Here is a 24,521-nt window from a genome sequence, read left to right as displayed (position 1 = left end):
TTTCAATCACAACAATGAGGATAGTGCCAGCCGAAGTTAGGACACTATCCCCTATCGACTCTCAGGTTCATCAGAACCACCAGCGACTGGCACATCAGTCCCAGTCCACATGGGAAACATGTTTTGACCAAAAAGAAAAAAAAAAAAAAAGACGCAATTACTGGTCAGTGTGTTCTGATCCACAGAGAAATCACGTCCGTGTGGGAGACCAACTCTTCTTCAAGGTGCTGAAACGACTTCGTTGGGACAAGTGAATGCTGAGATGGCCCTCGCCAGATGATTGCAGTGACCCCGACGGCAGCAAAGGTCGCGGGGCGTGGCAGCTGGATCCACCAGTTGCAGTACAAGCTTCTCCGGTTTCCAGCTAAAGGCCGAGCAACGCGAATCCCTCGAACAGGAGCCCACCTGAGTCACAATATCGGACCACACGCACATCGGAACCGCACAACCAGCCACAGATACGAATGTTGAAGCCACAGAACAAAAAGATTAGATATTGTTTGGAAATTAATGACGTACATAAAGAATTTTAGCCTTGATTGGAGAACATTACTGCATTTACATTTTTAATAAAATGAAACAATTATTGATGTTATGACCACTACGAAGAATTTGAAAGACAATATATCGGGATAATTATGGTTTTCATTTTTGTTATGTGTAGTCTGTTCATGTTGCATTATTCTTATGACAAAGATGATTATTAACTGCATGTTTGTTGCCCAAATGTACCATTACAACCTGATTGATGTTGAGAATGACGAATTCGAACTGGACAATGACAAACTCGAACTGGACACTGAAACCTAAATAACACATGGACCCTTTTGCCCCTGCCCCCACACATGCACACACATACACCACACACGAAGATCCGGGAGGTAAAGACGGCTGTCCCCTCCTACAACGAGGCAAGGGCCTCCATCAAGTCGCCGCAGAGACAAGCTCTGCGTGGAGACAAACTCTGCGTGGAGACAGTTTTGTTATTTTTCACTAGGTATATTGAAGTTTTTTTATGTTTTATTCCCAAGTGACCAACATACCATGAGAATCTCGTTCCACGCCGGAAGGGAGGAGGGGAATTTTGTCCCTACTGAGGGTTTTCGCCCCTCCACGGATGACCACACTGTTGTATGATTTCATTATGATGATCTGTCTTAAAGCCGTAAGGACATGATTTAAACCCACAAACGGGGAAATGTGAGATGGGATGAGGATATGTAAATAGTTTGTGTATTTCTAATCATGTTTTTATACACTATTTGTATCAGTTATAATTGCGCACACACACAGACACTCACATTATTGCTTTAGCACACACGCGCACAACTGGAACACACGCACACACTTTAGTTTCGAATTCCTGACTGACTACTGTGGTTGATTGCTTCCTGCCTGCCTGCTAGAATTTCAGACAGACCTCCATTGTCTGCTTAGGTTGCTGATAAAAGACCGAACGGGTGGTAGAGAGTGAGAGAGAGTGCGCGAGATTGAACTGGCAAGACGCCTGCTTCACCTCCTGACTTCCTCTCCCATTCGCGAATGGTCAAAAACAAAACTCTAACTGGTTTGGTCTGGATTTATGCCACCTTCAGTCTAAAAATGGCGTCAGGACGTTTTAAACCTGACAGTTGCCTTGAGATCTCCGAGCTCGAACTGCCCTATTCCCACCTTGATCACAAGCTCCCATGAACCACTTGGACAGGGTTGCCTGTGTCCTTCTCGTTGATGTCCTTTGTGGCTCCATTCCTTTTCAGTGCTCCTAAAACAAAAAAGACAAGAAGCCAACTTAGTAAAGCTATTTAATGATTGTGAAACCTTATGGGACATGCTGAAATGTCTTCACACCACAATCCCTTAAAAAAAAAATTTAAAAAAAAATATATTACCGTATAGAACATCAGAAAAAGGCAGGTCTCGGCGCTTGTTCTTGCTACGATGTCCAAAGAGATTGTACTTCAGAGACAGAGGATTTGTCATGATGAACGCCATCATTGTTCTGACACTATCGTCCAATCCACCAATACCTGCAACCATTATAACATGGGTGTCACTCGATCCAGATAATCATCACACACTTAAAAATATTTTGGCAGTTAAACTGGGTATGATAAACGTCACAGGAAAGGAATTGTCGATTAAGTGAACAGCTTCGGTAACGCCATATACACTCAAAGGGCAAGAGCCCAACATTCTACCAAAATGATTATGATTAGGGAGGTAACGATTCACTCAAGCCCCGATTCGATTTTTGATTTTCAGTTCCCGATTTCGATTCGATATTTTAATTGTTTTAAGTTGCTGCCACGTTTGTCTCTGTGCGCTCGTGTGATGCTGCAGCGATCCACAAACAAAATATGTCTATACGTCTTGTGCATTTTGAATGGAACCAAAAAACAATACACGATGCCAAATTGTACTATTATTATGAAACTGCCTATGAGTAGTAAAAGAAATACTTGTAAAAATATTTCACATTTTTAGAGCCCCAATACATTCTTTTAAATATAGAAGGGACTGAAATCATGTGAAAATTGAGTCTTTTTCTCAGTTTCCGACTTGGGGTGAACACATTCGGCTTATCATAGTTGCAGTTGACCATCTTGAACTCTGAAGTCTTTCAACTCGGCCTTCCGAATCAGGGTTTTAGAGGTGGGGCTATTTAGTGATACAGTAGGATGGTTTGATCTCTGTAGCTCCAGAATCAGGAATGTACTGGGACTGGGGTTCCTACTTGGGTTTAGGGTACCTAATTTTATATTTCAAGAAATTAAATAATTATTTATAATTTTGAAGATAATACATTAAAATTTCATCATTTTCATACCTGCATTAGATCCTGCAGTAGACTCACAGACTCAACACGTTGGACGTACTCAAGGACCTTCTGCAGCGCCTCTCTTGGTTAGGAAGCTTTTTCTCTGTGACAATCCATGGGGAGGTGTAGATGGTACTTCGTCATCACAGGCTTCAGACTCGTCACTTGAGAAAACATCCCTGCAATGGATGCATAGACACTTGGGCATGAATGTCATTTAACAACAAAAGCTAGAACAAAAAGCTTTGCATTTAAAAGAATACATCTGTGATGGGGAAGCCAGGTTAAAGTGTTAATTTTATAATTATGTAATTAGCTGCAGGTTAGTCTAGTGAAGGTGTAATCACTTCTATTTTGGAGCATAGCTTTTGCTCTGTCCAATCATTGCCTCACCTGCTGAAACCCACATTCGGGTATTTTACAAACCAAAAACTTAAATACCTGTACAGCTCTCATTTTTAACTTATTTTCTCTAACCTTTACCCACAAAATTTGAATATTCAAAATAAAAGTACACAAAGAAGTCACAATTTTTCCACATTAGTTACTTACGTAGTTCCTCTCAAATGCAGCTCAACACTGCATTGAATTAGAGCTTGATAAGCCGACACACAAAACATACAAAGCACATTGTGGCATGATTCTGAATGAGCCAATCTAGCATTTCAACATCTGTTCAACTGTTGGAATTTTAACTATTATCTGACTCTATTAACCAACATTCATCCAACAATTATGCGCGCTCGTTTTGGACACTGCATTGAATTAGAGCTTGATAAACCCACACACAAAACATACAAAGCACATTGTGGCATGATTCTGAATGAGCCAATCTAGCATTTCAATATCTGTTCAACTTTCATCTTGAATTTCTATTATTTAAATAACAGGCAACATTCAACAGTTAATATGTTTTGCTTTACTTACCCAAATCAAACACATCACAAAAAAGCCTTAAATGAGCTAGTGGAGTAGATTGTATTAATTTGAGTGAAAGCTTAAGTCTTTTGGAGAATTTTGGAGAGAGATCGAGGGACACTGTGTTTAGCGTCGTAGGCCCAATGCGAACAATATGTAGCTCGTTGTAAAGGTCCTCATAAAAATAAATAAAACACACAACGCTTATCAGTATTATTAAAAGGGTGATTATAATGTACTTAAGTTTTCCCCAAAATAATTCGAGTACGTACGTTGTTGATATACCCTCTGTGTTCTCGTCACTTATCATTTTAGCATACTGTGTTTTAGCTAACGCACCAAGCAGTTTTCCAACACAGGCAACCTTGAAAAATTACAAAACACATTGTAAAGTAAGTCTAAAAAATGAGAGCCAGACATTTACCCAAGATTAATTAATTAATTCAATTATCGTTCGGGACTCACCGTGCTTTCAGCTCTTCTGCCGCACCTCAAAGACCGCGTAGCTTGCATTCGCTCCTTTTCTCACAGTTTGAATATGCTGCCTTCAAAAGAATCTGTAATTTTGACAACTCCAACTTGAATCTACAAAAATCAAGCAATAAGGTAGAAATAACTTCAAATATACTTTGAATAAAGATCTTTCACAGCATACAGAATTAATAAAATAACTAATTAATAATGTTGATTTTGTTTATTTAAAAAAAAGTAACTGTGTTGACTGTTGGATGTGGCTGACAATGCTGGACCTGCCTTGTCAAATAGTTCATAGATGACAATCTTAGCTGTCTGGTATATTATAAAATGTTATCTTGTCCCTTAAGGGTTATTAAGTCACAGTTGGGGGTACATGTAAATTCACAAAATATAACATCCAGCCTTGTTAAATTTAGCATAGATAAATACATGAATTTAATTTTAATTTTAATAAATCAATCAATCCTCTGTACTGCTTCTTGTCCTCACAAGGGTCCCCGGGAGTGCTGGAGCCTATCCCAGCTGTCTTCGGGCAGTCGACAGGGTACACCCTGAACTGGTTGCCAGTCAATCGCAGGGCACACAGAGACAAGCAACCATCCGCTCTCACACTCAGACCTTGGACCAGTGACCAATCAACCTATCATGGATGTTTTTGGAAAGTGGGAGGAAACCGGCGAAAACCCTAGCAGGCACAGGGAGAACCTTGCACTTCTGTACTGTGATGCGGACTTGCTAACCAGTCCGCCACCGTGCCGCTTGTTCTAAAGAGTCCCAGAAAATAAAAACACCCGTCCCTTAGTCAAAAGCGGAAAAAGTCCAACAACAACCCGACCATAATTTGCATTGTTCCATAAGTTAAATCAATGTCAAACCTAATAAAAGCTGACTTCTGGTCCTCAAAAATCCTACACTTATTTTAGTCCTTTCACAATCTCGCAGCATAGGCTCCATGGCCATGTCTCTATCGTTTTGGCATCCATTGAATAGTTCTACTGAGAATAGTCTTCGGGTGGTTACTATTAGCATAGCATGCATTAAATATCAAAAAGGCTCCAGAACAAATTTTCAAACCCATGCCCGCTTAGCTCATCTATAACCCATACAGGACCCAGACATGGTTGACCAGCTCTAACCTATGCCCACTTATCCCACACATAACCCAAACAGGACCGATAAATGGTGACCACTTCTAACCCATGCCCACTTAGCCCACACATAACCCAAATAGGACCCAGACATGGTTGACCAGCTCTAACCCATGCCCACTTGGCCCATATACAGCCCATATGAGACCCTCACATGGTTGACCAGTTCTAACCCATGCCCACTTAGCCCACACATAACCCAAATAGGACCTATAAATGGTTTCAGTAGTAGATTCAGTAGTTTTTATCATTACAGCATTTTCCCCTCTGTATAATGGACAGACATTAGGAGTGTTTCCTTACACTTAGATACGTTTATACTGTGTATATTTGCATGCTTTTTATGAATGTCTGCTGCTAATGTTATACATTAACGGCTACATTACGCCGCCGACTCTGTGTGAGCTATATCTTTGCTGCTGTAACACCTCAAATTTCCCCATTGTGGGACTAATAAAGGCCATCTTTATCTTTATCTTTACCAGTTCTAACCCATGCCCACTTAGCCCATACACAACCCGTATTGCACCCACAACATTTGCCCAGTTTAAGCCCATGCCCACCAATCCCAGATGGCGCCCACATGGAACCCTGTACCATTGCCCACTTCTAGCCCATTCCCACTTGGTACCCAGGAATCCCGCATTTACCCCATTTGGGGCCCAGTTGGACATGTTGGCTGGGTACAGTACTTTTATTCTTGCAGTATTTTTATCATTGCAGTATTTTCAATCATTCAGTATTTTTTTTTATCATTGCAGCATTTTTATTTATTTCCCCTCTGAACCATAGACAGGCATTAGGAGTGTTTCCTTACACTTGTATATGTTGTGGGCTGTAAGTGTGTATATACATGGGGATCTGTGTATATACGTATATACTGTGTATATTTGCATGCTTTTTATGAATGCCTGCTGCCAATGTTATACATTAACGGCTACATTACGTCGGTGCCACTGTGTGATGTATATCTTTGCTGCTGTAACACTGCAAATGTCCCCGTTATGGGACAATTAAAAGACATCTTTATCTTTAGAAATTGAAGATTCACTTGCGAGGCCATTTTCAACACGGACCTTTCAAGAGAAGCTATATCGTCCAACACTCGGTCAGTGCTGTCTAAGTGCTTTTCTGTATATTGTTTGTCCACCCGTGGTGTCATAAATTATGGTATTATGAGGGGGATTTATTCAAGTAGGACTAAGTAGGACTTCATTGAAGGCCCAGGTGTGAAATGCATGGCCCTCCACTGGTTCAAATAATATCTAAAACTAAATTACCAGTTACATGTGCAATTTCAATATTCAACAATTATCTCAACAAAAAAGGACAATCTGAATTTTTTTTAAATGCACAATAAAACAGAAAAGCCATTTCCGGGTATTTTACAATTCAGTCTTCATTGGGGAAAAAACATTCAACAATTTGCTTTTCTTATTTAATACATAGTTCAGCACAGCAGGTGGCGGACAAGCACCTTAAAACGTCATTCGCCTACACAAGGAAGAAGAACATGCCAGAGGCGCTCCCGTGTCCTCGTCTTTCGGTCAACCTGAGAATAATGTTCTTGAGGATTAAAGTTTATAAATGTAAGTATGATGTGATTTTTTATTTTATTTTATGTTGTTGAACAGTGTTTTTGTTTATTTTATAATTTCGTCATTAAAAGGCTGTGGCGGTTGGAGAGTCAGCTTCGTGTTAGGGCGTGTTAAAGATCCCGATACCCACACTACACCCTCATTGAAGTATATACGAGTAAAATTATTCGAGCGCGCAGCCAAAGTATATTGTCCACAATTATTTGCGGACTTAACCAAAATCCCATTGAACTGGCGATGTTCGGTGGAATTCTTGTGCCCATGCTGAAAAAAATTCTCTTCAAATGTACATATCAAATTATGACATTATGATAAACAGTTGCATGTGTGCAATTTCGGTCACTCTTTTAAAGTCACCTACGTGTTTTGTCCGAGTGCAGCTAGCGTACTTAGCGACCTTGTGTGCATGCGCCGCAGATTGTGAGAGCGCCTCAAATAGTACAAATGAAGCTATAGCTTGTTCCGGTGGGTCCCAAGCCAGGGTTTTTTCTTAACTACCACATTACTTAAGTTTTAATATCACTCTCAACGTCAAAATTGTTACAAATAAATACATAATGATAACGTGCCGCCAAGCTCGATGACATAGGAGGCGGAAGTTGGTGTCGTCACACGCATTGTCCCAATTTTGCAATATCGGTACGCTTGGAACCTGTGCTCTGCAACACCCCATGTACACGTCAACGAGGAACGTATGGTGTAGAGTGTTTATTGCGATTGGGCCATTCTTTGTCACGGTCTTCTCTCTGACAAATTGGCATATTTAGCAGCCAAAATATAATGAGCCGTTGCTGTGATAGTAGTTGCAGCCCAAGGTTATTTTAGTAAACGAAAATGAACTCAAAACTTGAATAGAAAAAAATAAAATTCGATAATGAAAAAAATACAGTGAACCCTCGGTTATCGCGGTTAATGGGGACCGAGACCACCCGCGAAAACTGAAAATCCGCGAAGTAGCGGCGCACCTTCAAAAATGCTTAAAAAAAAAAAGTGCGAAGTAGTGGTGCACCTTCAAAAATGCTTAAAAAAAAATAATAATAAATATGTATATATATATATATATATATATGTATATATATATATATATATATACACGGGTAGAGAGAGAGAGAGAGTGAAATTCATGCTATAACAAAAAAAAAAAATTATTATTAAAACTTATTATTTTTTTATTCCCCAGCCATTATTTTTGTATTTATTCAATTACTTCTTTTTGTATTTTTTTAATTACTTCGACCTTTACCTGCTGGTACGCCGTCCGGTGTGCCCTGTGAAATGAAAGGTGGCATTCTTCATTTATTTTTTTTATTCATTTATTCATTCATAACTGACAGCCTCGCGCTCCGCTCGTGCTCGGGCGGAAGAGGTGCTCCTCTTCGGCTTAATTGTCATGCACCTGCTCCCCCGAAGCGTGTCTCCGTTCGGTTGAACTCGGTTTCATTTCGCCCCGCCCGTGCCCGGGGAAGGTGCTTCTCTTCGGCTTAACTGTGACGCGAGCATGCCCTCCTCCTCCGGAGCTTCCATTCGGTTAAACTTAGGGGCCGCTTGACACCGCCCGTGCCCGGGGAAGGTGCTCCTCTTCGGCTTAACTGCCACGCACGCCGGCCGGCCTCCTCCGGAGCTCTCGTACGCTCCCGAACAGAGCGAAATGTCGCCCCGCTAGTGCCCGGGCGGAAGTTGTTCCTCTTCGGCTTAACTGCCACGCACGCTGGCCGGAGCTCTGGTACGGTCCGAACCGCGCGAAACGTCGCCCCAAATCGTGCCCGGGGGAACGTGCTCTTCTTCGTCCACTCTCCTCTTCGCCCACGCTCTTCTTCGGCGCATGCCGGCCGTCTAACAGCTCCAGCGCCCCGTCGTGCCGCTCGGCGAAACTACAATGCCCCCGAATATTTTTTAGACCCGCGAAGCACTGAACCCGCGAAAGGTGAACCGCGAAGTAGCGAGGGTTCACTGTAAAATGAAAATGCTCTTTCAAAAATTAAAACTATCTAAAACTAGTGATGGCAAAATGAAGCCCCATAAAGCAGCCAAGCCCTGCAGGGAAATACTTCACACACGAATGGGCTTCGAGATGCTTCATTTTTCTTGACTACGCCATCCCGTGGACAGAAAAATGTATAACATGCTTGGTGCATGCAATAAAATGGTGAGCTGTAAATCATGCTCTGCTTACCAAACAATATGTATTTGAAGAGTGATTTTAATTGTTCTGTTTTACTTTGTCTTCTCACTTCTCCAATATTCAGACAGCTCCGCAGAGACCAACGTTTCACCCCCACACTGATATAAAATGGACCCAACCGTTTGGGTCTCTTTCCAAATTTGGTACCAAAGCCTCCCCCACAGTGCGGCAGCTATCTTGAATTGGCCCGTTCCCAGAGAGTTTTACTTCATTCAGTGTCATTCAGTATTATTCAAAATCTTTCAGTGTCATTCCAAATCATTCAATGTCATTCACGATCTTTCCACATCCTTCCACCTTCCATCGTTCAGTGTCATTCCACATTCTCTTTGATATATAACATAACATAACAATAACATAATCCTGGGTCAGCAGACACCTAATTAATGTGTTAATACATGATACATTTTTATATAAGCAACACTTATGATTGTAACGTATTTTTAATTCTTTCTAGGCGGGAACTGTCCGAACAAAAAATTCATGCAATTTGTAATTATACACTTTGTCATACAAAAAGTCACTCAGGGCAAGAGAAAAAGAATTGTCACTTGCCCAAGTTGGGCAAGTAATTTGGCCACTCGGGCAAGGCAAATTTTAGTGGCACTTGCCCTATGGGGAAGCAGTTTTTAAAGTTAACTTCGAACCCTGTGATGGTGTCTTGTGACCAGTCTTAATCAGCTGATGTTCCATGAAGGCGTGCCTTACCTGTCACAAGAATGAAGGCAAGTCACGCCCCCCGCTGTCCGTTCACTCCGCCAAGATGCTGCTCCAGGTGGTAGAGAGGATGAAGGCTCCCTTGTCTCTGTTCATGGTTTTTATGCCTCGCTTGCAGATCTCAATTGCTTCTTTGATCCAGCGCTGTAGTTTGTTCTCTCCGGTGCGGATGACCCTGCCCTTCTCCCAGTCCATGATGTGGTTTTCCCTTTTGCAGTGGTCAGTGATTGCTGATTTGTAATGTTCATGTTGTGCTTGTTCTTTTACTGCTCTGATTTTTTAATTTTTTTGACAGGTAAGTCACACCCTCATGGAACATCAGCTGATAAAGACGGGTCTCAAGACACCATCATGCGACACTCTGAAGAAGGCGAAAGACTCGCCGAAACATGTCAGGTAAAAAATTAACCTAAAACATAATTGTCTGCTTTTAATGAATCAGTCAAATATCAATAATAAGAAGACAAAATGAACCTAATACAAATAAATGAATGCTTAATAACTCCCCTGGACATGCTCCTAAAAATCCAAACCTTCACCTGTAAATAAAACGTCCCGACCTGAAGACATCTTAATGTTATTATTTTGTTATACACACAGCGCCGCCAAGTGGAATCAAAAATTTGTTTTTATTTTAATTTTCACGTACTGCACGGTGCCCTTTTGACGAATCCGACTGAAAATTAGTCAGAAAAGACTCACTTACTCTCTGCCGAATTTTGTGACGTTTTGGCAAAAGGCGTGGCTATTACGGTGCTGAAAAGTCCGATTGTACTCTGTGGCAACAAAAGCTCCGGCAACATTACTCAGATGATACTATCTTCTCGAAGTTGTACACATTTGAGGATACTTCAGCCCTGAAGACATCCACCAACTTATTTTTCATCGTAGTAGTAGCGCCACCAACTGGTAAAAGCTAATACAAGTTATTTTTTTGGATGTTTTTCTCCGTGCAACTCAACAAGGTCGCCCTCATATATGCTCGGATGACTGTTTCGGCCATGAGGATGTCACAATACGAAATTCATCCTTTTTCGTGAAAAGTTGTGGGAGTGGCATTGCACTGTTCGGCAATAAAACAACGCTGATTATGAGGTTCTAAATATGAACGACAACTCGTGAAACTTTACACACACATCAGGCAGAGCAAATTTATCAATATTTTATACGTTAGTTGTGCAGCTATTTTGAAATGGCTCGCCATGGCCCTCGAGAAATGTTAAAAAAAGCAGCCCTGGTTGAGTGTTTCACCTCGCTTTTTGTAAATTTTATGGAGTACAGTGAACCCTCGGTTATCGCGGTTAATGGGGACCGAGACCACCCGCGAAAACTGAAAATCCGCGAAGTAGCGGCGCACCTTCAAAAATGCTTAAAAAAAAATACAATATATATAATAAATATATAAATATATATATACGGGGAGAGAGAGAGAGAGTGAAATTGATGTTATAACAAAAAAACCAAATTATTATTAAAACGTATTATTTTTTTATTCCCCAGCCATTCTTTTTGTATTTATTTAATTACTCAGACTTTTACCTGCTGGTACGCCGTCTGGTGTGCCCTGTGAAATGAAAGGTGCCATTCTTTCTTTCTTTATTTATTTATTCATTTATTCATTCATAACTGACAGCTTCGCGCTCCGCTCGTGCCCGGGCGGAAGAGGTGCTCCAATTCGGCTTAACTGTGACACACGCCCACCCTCCTCCCCCGGAGCTTCCATTCGGTTAAACTTAGGGGCCGCTTGGCACCGCCCGTGCCCGGGGAAGGTGCTCCTCTTCGGCTTACTGTGACGCGAGCATGCCCTCCTCCTCCGGAGCTTCCATTCGGTTAAACTTAGGGGCCGCTTGGAACCGCCCGTGGCCGGGGAAGGTGCTCCTCTTCGGCTTACTGTGACGCGAGCATGCCCTCCTCCCCCGGAGCTTCCATTCGGTTAAACTTAGGGGCCGCTTGGAACCGCCCGTGCCCGGGGAAGGTGCTCCTCTTCGGCTTACTGTGACGCGAGCATGCCCTCCTCCTCCGGAGCTTCCATTCGGTTAAACTTAGGGGCCGCTTGGCACCGCCCGTGCCCGGGGAAGGTGCTCCTCTACGGCTTAACTGCCACGCACGCCGGCCGGAGCTCTGGTACTGTCCGAACCGCGCGAAACGTCGCCACCGATCGTGTCCGGGGGAACGTGCTCTTCTTCGTCCACTCTCCTCTTCGCCCACGCTCTTCTTTGGCGCACGCCGGCCGTCTAACCGCTCCAGCGCCCCGTCGTGCCGCTCGGCGAAACTACAATGCCCCCGAATATTTTTTAGACCCGCGAAGCACTGAACCCGCGAAAGGTGAACCGCCAAGTCGCGAGGGTTCACTGTATGTATAAGACCAAGACCTACAAAAAAGACTCTTGGAGCAATGAGCTAGGTTTTACAGGAAGTCGGCCATTTTGAATTTACTTAAAAGGGGGCGGGTCACCACAATGGACTTTGTGTAGAAATTATTATTGGGGCCCGAGCAGCGACCGCGGCGAGGTCCCTATTGTTTTTGTGGAAATTATTATTATTATTATTATTAGGGCCCGAGCAGTGACCTGTTTATTTTTTTTAAGCATTTTTGAAGGTGCGCCGCTACTTCGCGGATTTTCAGTTTTCGCGGGTGGTCTCGGTCCCCATTAACCGCGATAACCGAGGGTTCACTGTACTCCATAAAATTTACAAAAAGCGAGGTGAAACACTCAACCAGAGCTGCTTTTTTTTAACATTTCTCGAGGGCCATGGCGAGCCATTTCAAAAAAGCTGCACAACTAACGTATAAAATATTGATAAATTTGCTCGGCCTGATGTGTGTGTAAAGTTTTACGAGTTGTCGTTCATATTTAGAACCTCATAATCAGCTTTGTTTTATTGCCGAACAGTGCAATGCCACTCCCACAACTTTTCACGAAAAATCACGAATTTCGTATTGTGACATCCTCATGGCCGAAACAGTCATCCGAGCATATATGAGGGCGACCTTGTTGAGTTGCACGGAGAAAAACATCCAAGAAAATAACTTGTATTAGCTTTTACCAGTTGGTGGCGCTACTACTACGATGTAAAATAAGTTGGTAGATGTCTTCAGGGCTGAAGTATCCTCAAATGTGTACAACTTCGAGAAGATAGGATCATCTGAGTCATGTTGCCGGAGCTTTTGTTGCCACAGAGTACAATCGGACTTTTCAGCACCTGAATAGCCACGCCTTTTGCCAAAACGTCACAAAATTCGGCAGAGAGTAAGATCATTGTCTTGAGTCTTTTCTGACTAATTTTCAGTCGGATTCGTCAAAAGGGCACCGTGCAGTACGTGAAAATTAAAATAAAAACAAATTTTTGATTCCACTTGGCGGCACTGTGTGTATAACAAAATAATAACATTAAGATGTCTTCAGGTCGGGACGTTTTATTTACAGGTGAAGGTTTGGATTTTTAGGAGCATGTGCAGGGGAGTTATTAAGCATTCATTTATTTGTATTAGGTTCATTTTGTCTTCTTATTATTGATATTTGACTGATTCATTAAAAGCAGACAATTATGTTTTAGGATAATTTTTTACCTGACATGTTTCGGCGAGTCTTTCGCCTTCTTCAGAGTGTCGCATGATGGTGTCTTGAGCTGATGTTCCATGAGGGTGTGACTTACCTGTCAAAAAAATGAAAAAATCAGAGCAGTAAAAGAACAAGCACAACATGAACATTACAAATCAGCAATCACTGACCACTGCAAAAGGGAAAACCACATCATGGACCGGGAGAAGGGCAGGGTCATCCGCACAGAAGAGAACAAACAACAGCGCTGGATCAGAGAGGCCATTGAGATCTGCAAGCGAGGCATAAAAACCATGAACAGAGACAAGGGAGCCTTCATCCTCTCTACCACCTGGACCAGCATCTTGGCGGAGTGAACGGACAGCGGGGGGCGTGACTTGCCTTCATTCTCGTGACAGGTAAGTCACGCCCTCATGGAACATCAGCTGATAAAGACGGGTCACAAGACACCATCATGTGACACTCTGAAGAAGGCGAAAGACTTTCGTATTGTGACATCCTCAAGGCCTAAACACTCATCCGAGCAAATATAAGGTAGATTTTGTTAACCTGCCCGGAGAAAAACATCAACGAAAATAATTTGTATTTGTTTTAACCAGTTGGTGGCGCTACCACTGCGATCAAAAATAAGTTGGCAGCCGTCTTCAGGGCCTGAATATCCTCAAATGTGAAAGATTTCCAGAAGATGGATCATCTGAATCATTTTGCAGGAACTTTTGTTGCCACGGAGAATAATCAGACTCTGCGGCACCGTAATAGCCACGCCCTTTGAAGGAAAGTCATAAAAATAGGGATAGAGTAAGATCAATGTCTTGAGTCTTTTCTAGCCAATTTTCAATCGGATTCGTTAAAAGGGCACCGTGCAGTACGTCAAAATGTAAAAATTTATATTGATTGGTGCAAGGTGTATAACTGAATATAAACATATAGATGTCTTCAGGTACCGACTCTTTATGTACATGTGAAGTTTTGGATTTTTAGCAGCACGTGCAGGAGAGTTATTAAGCATTTTGTCCATTGCGGCGAAGGAAATCTTAAGTGAAAACTTTGAAGCCCCGCCCCCGTCATATAGTATTTCGGAAACAAAAAATTTTAGCCCCAGTGTTTGTCCCAGGTCTTCAGATGCTACAGACAGAATTTTAAGGCAATCAGATGAAGCCTTTAGGATCAGGGTGCAAAAGAATGACCCCTGTAAACATGCAAAAAAGGGCAAAAATCGGACTTTCAAAAATTCATAACTCACTTCCTGTTCATATTAGACGTTAAAAAATATCAAATTTTTCGCCATGCCCGATGAGACTGCCAAGTTTGGTGAGTTTTTGTGCATGTTTCGGGGGTCAAAAATGCGATCGAACAATCGGAAAAATAATAATAATAATAATTCCTACAAAAACAATAGGGACTTCGCAGCGGTCGCTGCTCAGGCCCTAATAATAATAATAATAATAATAATAATAAAAGTAATAATATTTTCTACAAAAACAATAGGGACCTCGCCGCGGTCGCTGCTCGGGCCGAAATAATAATTTCTACACAAAGTCCATTGTGGTGACCCGCCCCCTTTTAAGTAAATTCAAAATGGCCGACTTCCTGTAAAACCTAGCTCATTGCTCCAAGAGACTTTTTTGTAGGTCTTGGTCTTATACATACAGTGAACCCTCGCTACTTCGCGGTTCACCTTTCGCGGGTTCAGTGCTTCGCGGGTCTAAAAAATATTCGGGGGCATTGTAGTTTCGCCGAGCGGCACGACGGGGCGCTGGAGCGGTTAGACGGCCGGCGTGCGCCGAAGAAGAGCGTGGGCGAAGAGGAGAGTGGACGAAGAAGAGCACATTCCCCCGGACACGATCGGTGGCGACGTTTCGCGCGGTTCGGACCGTACCAGAGCTCCGGCCAGCGTGCGTGGCAGTTAAGCCGTAGAGGAGCACCTTCCCCGGGCACGGGCGGTGCCAAGCGGCCCCTAAGTTTAACCGAATGGAAGCTCCGGAGGAGGAGGGCATGCTCGCGTCACAGTAAGCCGAAGAGGAGCACCTTCCCCGGGCACGGGCGGTTCCAAGCGGCCCCTAAGTTTAACCGAATGGAAGCTCCGGAGGAGGAGGGCATGCTCGCGTCACAGTAAGCCGAAGAGGAGCACCTTCCCCGGGCACGGGCGGTGCCAAGCGGCCCCTAAGTTTAACCGAATGGAAGCTCCGGGGGAGGAGGACGGGCGTGTGTCACAGTTAAGCCAAATTGGAGCACCTCTTCTGCCCGGGCACGAGCGGAGCGCGAGGCTGTCAGTTATGAATGAATAAATGAATAAATAAATAAAGAATGCCACCTTTCATTTCACAGGGCACACCGGACGGCGTACCAGCAGGTAAAAGTCGGAGTAATTAAATAAATACTAAAAGAATGGCTGGGGAATAAAAAAATAATACGTTTTAATAATAATTTGGTTTTTTTGTTATAACATGAATTTCACTCTCTCTCTCCCCGTATATATATATATATATATATATATATATATATATATTTATTATATATATTGTTTATTTTTTTTAAGCATTTTTGAAGGTGCGCCGCTACTTCGCGGATTTTCAGTTTTCGCGGGTGGTCTCGTTCCCCGTTAACCGCGATAACCGAGGGTTCACTGTACTCCATAAAATTTACAAAAAGCGAGGTGAAACACTCAACCAGAGCTGCTTTTTTTAACATTTCTCGAGGGCCATGGCGAGCCATTTAAAAAAAGCTGCACAACTAACGTAGAAAATATTGATAAATTTGCTCGGCCTGATGTGTGTGTAAAGTTTTACGAGTTGTCGTTCATATTTAGAACCTCATAATCAGCTTTGTTTTATTGCCGAACAGTGCAATGCCACTCCCACAACTTTTCATGAAAAAGGACGAATTTCGTATTGTGACATCCTCATGGCCGAAACAGTCATCCGAGCATATATGAGGGCGACCTTGTTGAGTTGCACGGAGAAAAACATCCAAGAAAATAACTTGTATTAGCTTTTACCAGTTGGTGGCGCTACTACTACGATGGAAAATAAGTTGGTAGATGTCTTCAGGGCTGAAGTATCCTCAAATGTGTACAACTTCGAGAAGATAGGATCATCTGAGTCATGTTGCCGGAGCTTTTGTTGCCACAGAGTACAATCGGACTTTTCAGCACCTTAATAGCCACGCCTTTTGCCAAAACGTCACAAAATTCGGCAGAGAGTAAGATCATTGTCTTGAATCTTTTCTGACTCATTTTCAGTCGGATTCGTCAAAAGGGCACCGTGCAGTACGTAAAAATTAAAATAAAAACAAATTTTTGATTCCACTTGGCGGCACTGTGTGTATAACAAAATAATAACATTAAGATGTCTTCAGGTCGGGACGTTTTATTTACAGGTGAAGGTTTGGATTTTTAGGAGCATGTGCAGGGGAGTTATTAAGCATTCATTTATTTGTATTAGGTTCATTTTGTCTTCTTATTATTGATATTTGACTGATTCATTAAAAGCAGACAATTATGTTTTAGGTTAATTTTTTACCTGACATGTTTCGGCGAGTCTTTTGCCTTCTTCAGAGTGTCGCATGATGGTGTCTTGAGCTGATGTTCCATGAGGGTGTGACTTACCTGTCAAAAAAATTAAAAAATCAGAGCAGTAAAAGAACAAGCACAGCATGAACATTACAAATCAGCAATCACTGACCACTGCAAAAGGGAAAACCACATCATGGACCGGGAGAAGGGCAGGGTCATCCGCACAGAAGAGAACAAACAACAGCGCTGGATCAGAGAGGCCATTGAGATCTGCAAGCGAGGCATAAAAACCATGAACAGAGACAAGGGAGCCTTCATCCTCTCTACCACCTGGAGCAGCATCTTGGCGGAGTGAACGGACAGCGGGGGGCGTGACTTGCCTTCATTCTTGTGACAGGTAAGTCACGCCCTCATGGAACATCAGCTGATAAAGACGGGTCACAAGACAGCATCATGTGACACTCTGAAGAAGGCGAAAGACTTTTGTATTGTGACATGCTCAAGGCCTAAACACTCATCCGAGCAAATATAAGGTAGATTTTGTTCACCTGCCCGGAGAAAAACATCAACGAAAATAATTTGTATTTGTTTTAACCAGTTGGTGGCGCTACCACTGCGATCAAAAATAAGTTGGCAGCCGTCTTCAGGGCCTGAATATCCTCAAATGTGAAAGATTTCCAGAAGATGGATCATCTGAATCATTTTGCAGGAACTTTTGTTGCCACGGAGAATAATCAGACTCTGCGGCACCGTAATAGCCACGCCCTTTGAAGGAAAGTCATAAAAATAGGGATAGAGTAAGATCAATGTCTTGAGTCTTTTCTAGCCAATTTTCAATCGGATTCGTTAAAAGGGCACCATGCAGTACGTCAAAATGTAAAAAATGATATTGATTGGCGCAAGGTGTATAACTGAATATAAACATATAGATGTCTTCAGGTACAGACTCTTTATGTACATGTGAAGTTTTGGATTTTTAGCAGCATGTGCAGGAGAGTTATTAAGCATTTTGTCCATTGCGGCGAAGGAAATCTTAAGTGAAAACTTTGAAGCCCCGCCCCCGTCATATAGTATTTCGGAAACAAAAAATTTTAGCCCCAGTGTTTGTCCCAGGTCTTCAGATGCTACAGACAGAATTTTAAGGCAATCAGATGAAGCCTTTAGGATCAGGGTGCAAAAGAATGACCCCTGTAAACATGCAAAAAAGGGCAAAAGTCGGACTTTCAAAAATTCATAACTCACTTCCTGTTCATATTAGACGTTAAAATATCAAATTTTTCGCCATGCCCGATGAGACTGCCAAGTTTGGTGAGTTTTTGTGCATGTTTCGGGGGTCAAAAATGCGATCGAACAATCGGAAAAATAATAATAATAATAATTTCTACAAAAACAATAGGGACTTCGCAGCGGTCGCTGCTCAGGCCCTAATAATAATAATAATAATAATAATAAAAGTAATAATGTTTTCTACAAAAACAATAGGGACCTGGCCGCGGTCGCTGCTCGGGCCCCAATAATAATTTCTACACAAAGTCCATTGTGGTGACCCGCCCCCTTTTAAGTAAATTCAAAATGGCCGACTTCCTGTAAAACCTAGCTCATTGCTCCAAGAGACTTTTTTGTAGGTCTTGGTCTTATACATACAGTGAACCCTCGCTACTTCGCGGTTCACCTTTCGCGGGTTCAGTGCTTCGCGGGTCTAAAAAATATTCGGGGGCATTGTAGTTTCGCCGAGCGGCACGACGGGGCGCTGGAGCGGTTAGACGGCCGGCGTGCGCCGAAGAAGAGCGTGGGCGAAGAGGAGAGTGGACGAAGAAGAGCACGTTCCCCCGGACACGATCGGTGGCGACGTTTCGCGCGGTTCGGACCGTACCAGAGCTCCGGCCGGCGTGCGTGGCAGTTAAGCCGTAGAGGAGCACCTTCCCCGGGCACGGGCGGTGCCAAGCGGCCCCTAAGTTTAAACGAATGGAAGCTCCGGAGGAGGAGGGCATGCTCACCGTCACAGTAAGCCGAAGAGGAGCACCTTCCCCGGGCACGGGCGGTGCCAAGCGGCCCCTAAGTTTAACCGAATGGAAGCTCCGGACGGAGGAGGACGGGCGTGTGTCACAGTTAAGCCAAATTGGAGCACCTCTTCTGCCCGGGCACGAGCGGAGCGCGAGGCTGTCAGTTATGAATGAATAAATGAATAAATAAATAAAGAATGCCACCTTTCATTTCACAGGGCACACCGGACGGCGTACCAGCAGGTAAAAGTCGGAGTAATTAAATAAATACAAAAAGAATGGCTGGGGAATAAAAAAATAATACGTTTTAATAATAATTTGTTTTTTTTGTTATAACATGAATTTCACTCTCTCTCTCCCCGTATATATATATATATATATATATATATATATATTTATATATTTATTATATATATTGTATATTTTTTTTAAGCATTTTTGAAGGTGCGCCGCTACTTCGCGGATTTTCAGTTTTCGCGGATGGTCTCGGTCCCCATTAACCGCGATAACTGAGGGTTCACTGTACTCCATAAAATTTACAAAAAGCGAGGTGAAACACTCAACCAGAGCTGCTTTTTTTTAACATTTCTCGAGGGCCATGGCGAGCCATTTCAAAAAAGCTGCACAACTAACGTATAAAATATTGATAAATTTGCTCGGCCTCATGTGTGTGTAAAGTTTTACGAGTTGTCGTTCATATTTAGAACCTCATAATCAGCTTTGTTTTATTGCCGAACAGTGCAATGCCACTCCCACAACTTTTCACGAAAAATCACGAATTTCGTATTGTGACATCCTCATGGCCAAAACAGTCATCCGAGCATATATGAGGGCGACCTTGTTGAGTTGCACGGAGAAAAACATCCAAGAAAATAACTTGTATTAGCTTTTACCAGTTGGTGGCGCTACTACTACGATGTAAAATAAGTTGGTAGATGTCTTCAGGGCTGAAGTATCCTCAAATGTGTACAACTTCGAGAAGATAGGATCATCTGAGTCATGTTGCCGGAGCTTTTGTTGCCACAGAGTACAATCGGACTTTTCAGCACCTTAATAGCCACGCCTTTTGCCAAAACGTCACAAAATTCGGCAGAGAGTAAGATCATTGTCTTGAGTCTTTTCTGACTAATTTTCAGTCGGATTCGTCAAAAGGGCACCGTGCAGTACGTGAAAATTAAAATAAAAACAAATTTTTGATTCCACTTGGCGGCACTGTGTGTATAACAAAATAATAACATTAAGATGTCTTCAGGTCGGGACGTTTTATTTACAGGTGAAGGTTTGGATTTTTAGGAGCATGTGCAGGGGAGTTATTAAGCATTCATTTATTTGTATTAGGTTCATTTTGTCTTCTTATTATTGATATTTGACTGATTCATTAAAAGCAGACAATTATGTTTTAGGTTAATTTTTTACCTGACATGTTTCGGCGAGTCTTTTGCCTTCTTCAGAGTGTCGCATGATGGTGTCTTGAGACCCGTCTTTATCAGCTGATGTTCCATGAGGGTGTGACTTACCTGTCAAAAAAATGAAAAATCAGAGCAGTAAAAGAACAAGCACAACATGAACATTACAAATCAGCAATCACTGACCACTGCAAAAGGGAAAACCACATCATGGACCGGGAGAAGGGCAGGGTCATCCGCACCGAAGAGAACAAACAACAGCGCTGGATCAGAGAGGCCATTGAGATCTGCAAGCGAGGCATAAAAACCATGAACAGAGACAAGGGAGCCTTCATCCTCTCTACCACCTGGAGCAGCATTTTGGCGGAGTGAACGGACAGCGGGGGGCGTGACTTGCCTTCATTCTTGTGACAGGTAAGTCACGCCCTCATGGAACATCAGCTGATAAAGACGGGCCACAAGACACCATCATGTGACACTCTGAAGAAGGCGAAAGACTTTCGTATTGTGACATCCTCAAGGCCTAAACACTCATCCGAGCAAATGTAAGGTAGATTTTGTTAACCTGCCCGGAGAAAAAAATCAACGAAAATAATTTGTATTTGTTTTAACCAGTTGGTGGCGCTACCACTGCGATCAAAAATAAGTTGGCAGCCGTCTTCAGGGCCTGAATATCCTCAAATGTGAAAAATTTCGAGAAGATGGATCATCTGAATCATTTTGCAGGAACTTTTGTTGCCACGGAGAATAATCAGACTCTGCGGCACCGTAATAGCCACGCCCTTCGAAGGAAAGTCACAAAAATAGGGATAGAGTAAGATCAATGTCTTGAGTCTTTTCTAGCCAATTTTCAATCAGATTCGTTAAAAGGGCACCGTGCAGTACGTCAAAATGTAAAAAATGATATTGATTGGCGCAAGGTGTATAACTGAATATAAACATATAGATGTCTTCAGGTACAGACTCTTTATGTACATGTGAAGTTTTGGATTTTTAGCAGCATGTGCAGGAGAGTTATTAAGCATTTTGTCCATTGCGGCGAAGGAAATCTTAAGTGAAAACTTTGATGCCCCGCCCCCGTCATATAGTATTTCGGAAACAAAAAATTTTAGCCCCAGTGTTTGTGCCAGGTCTTCAGATGCTACAGACATAATTTTAAGGCAATCAGATGAAGCCTTTAGGATCAGGGTGCAAAAGAATGACCCCTGTAAACATGCAAAAAAGGGCAAAAGTCGGACTTTCAAAAATTCATAACTCACTTCCTGTTCATATTAGACGTTAAAATATCAAAATTTTCGCCATGCCCGATGAGACTGCCAAGTTTGGTGAGTTTTTGTGCATGTTTCGGGGGTCAAAAATGCGATCGAACAATCGGAAAAATAATAATAATAATAATTTCTACAAAAACAATAGGGACTTCGCAGCGGTCGCTGCTCAGGCCCTAATAATAATAATAATAATAATAATAAAAGTAATAATATTTTCTACAAAAACAATAGGGACCTCGCCGCGGTCGCTGCTCGGGCCCCAATAATAATTTCTACACAAAGTCCATTGTGGTGACCCGCCCCCTTTTAAGTAAATTCAAAATGGCCGACTTCCTGTAAAACCTAGCTCATTGCTCCAAGAGACTTTTTTGTAGGTCTTGGTCTTATACATACAGTGAACCCTCGCTACTTCGCGGTTCACCTTTCGCGGGTTCAGTGCTTCGCGGGTCTAAAAAATATTCGGGGGCATTGTAGTTTCGCCGAGCGGCACGACGGGGCGCTGGAGCGGTTAGACGGCCGGCGTGCGCCGAAGAAGAGCGTGGGCGAAGAGGAGAGTGGACGAAGAAGAGCACGTTCCCCCGGACACGATCGGTGGCGACGTTTCGCGCGGTTCGGACCGTACCAGAGCTCCGGCCAGCGTGCGTGGCAGTTAAGCCGTAGAGGAGCACCTTCCCCGGGCACGGGCGGTGCCAAGCGGCCCCTAAGTTTAACCGAATGGAAGCTCCGGAGGAGGAGGGCATGCTCGCGTCACAGTAAGCCGAAGAGGAGCACCTTCCCCGGGCACGGGCGGTTCCAAGCGGCCCCTAAGTTTAACCGAATGGAAGCTCCGGAGGAGGAGGGCATGCTCGCGTCACAGTAAGCCGAAGAGGAGCACCTTCCCCGGGCACGGGCGGTGCCAAGCGGCCCCTAAGTTTAACCGAATGGAAGCTCCGGGGGAGGAGGACGGGCGTGTGTCACAGTTAAGCCAAATTGGAGCACCTCTTCTGCCCGGGCACGAGCGGAGCGCGAGGCTGTCAGTTATGAATGAATAAATGAATAAATAAATAAAGAATGCCACCTTTCATTTCACAGGGCACACCGGACGGCGTACCAGCAGGTAAAAGTCGGAGTAATTAAATAAATACAAAAAGAATGGCTGGGGAATAAAAAAAATAATACGTTTTAATAATAATTTGTTTTTTTTGTTATAACATGAATTTCACTCTCTCTCTCCCCGTATATATATATATATATATATATATATATATATATTTATATATTTATTATATATATTGTATATTTTTTTTAAGCATTTTTGAAGGTGCGCCGCTACTTCGCGGATTTTCAGTTTTCGCGGATGGTCTCGGTCCCCATTAACCGCGATAACTGAGGGTTCACTGTACTCCATAAAATTTACAAAAAGCGAGGTGAAACACTCAACCAGAGCTGCTTTTTTTTAACATTTCTCGAGGGCCATGGCGAGCCATTTCAAAAAAGCTGCACAACTAACGTATAAAATATTGATAAATTTGCTCGGCCTCATGTGTGTGTAAAGTTTTACGAGTTGTCGTTCATATTTAGAACCTCATAATCAGCTTTGTTTTATTGCCGAACAGTGCAATGCCACTCCCACAACTTTTCACGAAAAATCACGAATTTCGTATTGTGACATCCTCATGGCCGAAACAGTCATCCGAGCATATATGAGGGCGACCTTGTTGAGTTGCACGGAGAAAAACATCCAAGAAAATAACTTGTATTAGCTTTTACCAGTTGGTGGCGCTACTACTACGATGTAAAATAAGTTGGTAGATGTCTTCAGGGCTGAAGTATCCTCAAATGTGTACAACTTCGAGAAGATAGGATCATCTGAGTCATGTTGCCGGAGCTTTTGTTGCCACAGAGTACAATCGGACTTTTCAGCACCTTAATAGCCACGCCTTTTGCCAAAACGTCACAAAATTCGGCAGAGAGTAAGATCATTGTCTTGAGTCTTTTCTGACTAATTTTCAGTCGGATTCGTCAAAAGGGCACCGTGCAGTACGTGAAAATTAAAATAAAAACAAATTTTTGATTCCACTTGGCGGCACTGTGTGTATAACAAAATAATAACATTAAGATGTCTTCAGGTCGGGACGTTTTATTTACAGGTGAAGGTTTGGATTTTTAGGAGCATGTGCAGGGGAGTTATTAAGCATTCATTTATTTGTATTAGGTTCATTTTGTCTTCTTATTATTGATATTTGACTGATTCATTAAAAGCAGACAATTATGTTTTAGGTTAATTTTTTACCTGACATGTTTCGGCGAGTCTTTTGCCTTCTTCAGAGTGTCGCATGATGGTGTCTTGAGACCCGTCTTTATCAGCTGATGTTCCATGAGGGTGTGACTTACCTGTCAAAAAAATGAAAAATCAGAGCAGTAAAAGAACAAGCACAACATGAACATTACAAATCAGCAATCACTGACCACTGCAAAAGGGAAAACCACATCATGGACCGGGAGAAGGGCAGGGTCATCCGCACCGAAGAGAACAAACAACAGCGCTGGATCAGAGAGGCCATTGAGATCTGCAAGCGAGGCATAAAAACCATGAACAGAGACAAGGGAGCCTTCATCCTCTCTACCACCTGGAGCAGCATTTTGGCGGAGTGAACGGACAGCGGGGGGCGTGACTTGCCTTCATTCTTGTGACAGGTAAGTCACGCCCTCATGGAACATCAGCTGATAAAGACGGGCCACAAGACACCATCATGTGACACTCTGAAGAAGGCGAAAGACTTTCGTATTGTGACATCCTCAAGGCCTAAACACTCATCCGAGCAAATGTAAGGTAGATTTTGTTAACCTGCCCGGAGAAAAAAATCAATGAAAATGATTTGTATTTGTTTTAACCAGTTGGTGGCGCTACCACTGCGATCAAAAATAAG

General features: G+C 42.8%; 1 long non-coding RNA gene across 1 annotated transcript; it reads right to left on the bottom strand.

Annotated features, from left to right (window-relative positions):
* Positions 1–976: 976 nt before the first annotated feature.
* Positions 977–17,038, bottom strand: LOC148315793 (uncharacterized). Its single transcript, XR_015840567.1, has 5 exons — positions 16,943–17,038; positions 4,202–4,321; positions 2,828–2,997; positions 1,890–2,027; positions 977–1,762 (listed from the first exon to the last, which is right to left on the bottom strand). It is a non-coding gene; the product is annotated as an uncharacterized LOC148315793 (long non-coding RNA).
* Positions 17,039–24,521: the final 7,483 nt, after the last annotated feature.

This window comes from Idiotropiscis lumnitzeri, unplaced genomic scaffold (assembly GCF_059441095.1).
Source record: "Idiotropiscis lumnitzeri isolate Australia: NSW breed Sydney's pygmy pipehorse unplaced genomic scaffold, RoL_Ilum_1.0 HiC_scaffold_38, whole genome shotgun sequence".
NCBI classification, from domain to species: domain Eukaryota; kingdom Metazoa; phylum Chordata; class Actinopteri; order Syngnathiformes; family Syngnathidae; genus Idiotropiscis; species Idiotropiscis lumnitzeri.
The sequence above is the reverse complement of the archived record's forward strand: the minus strand, read 5'-3'. Positions and strand labels throughout refer to the sequence as shown.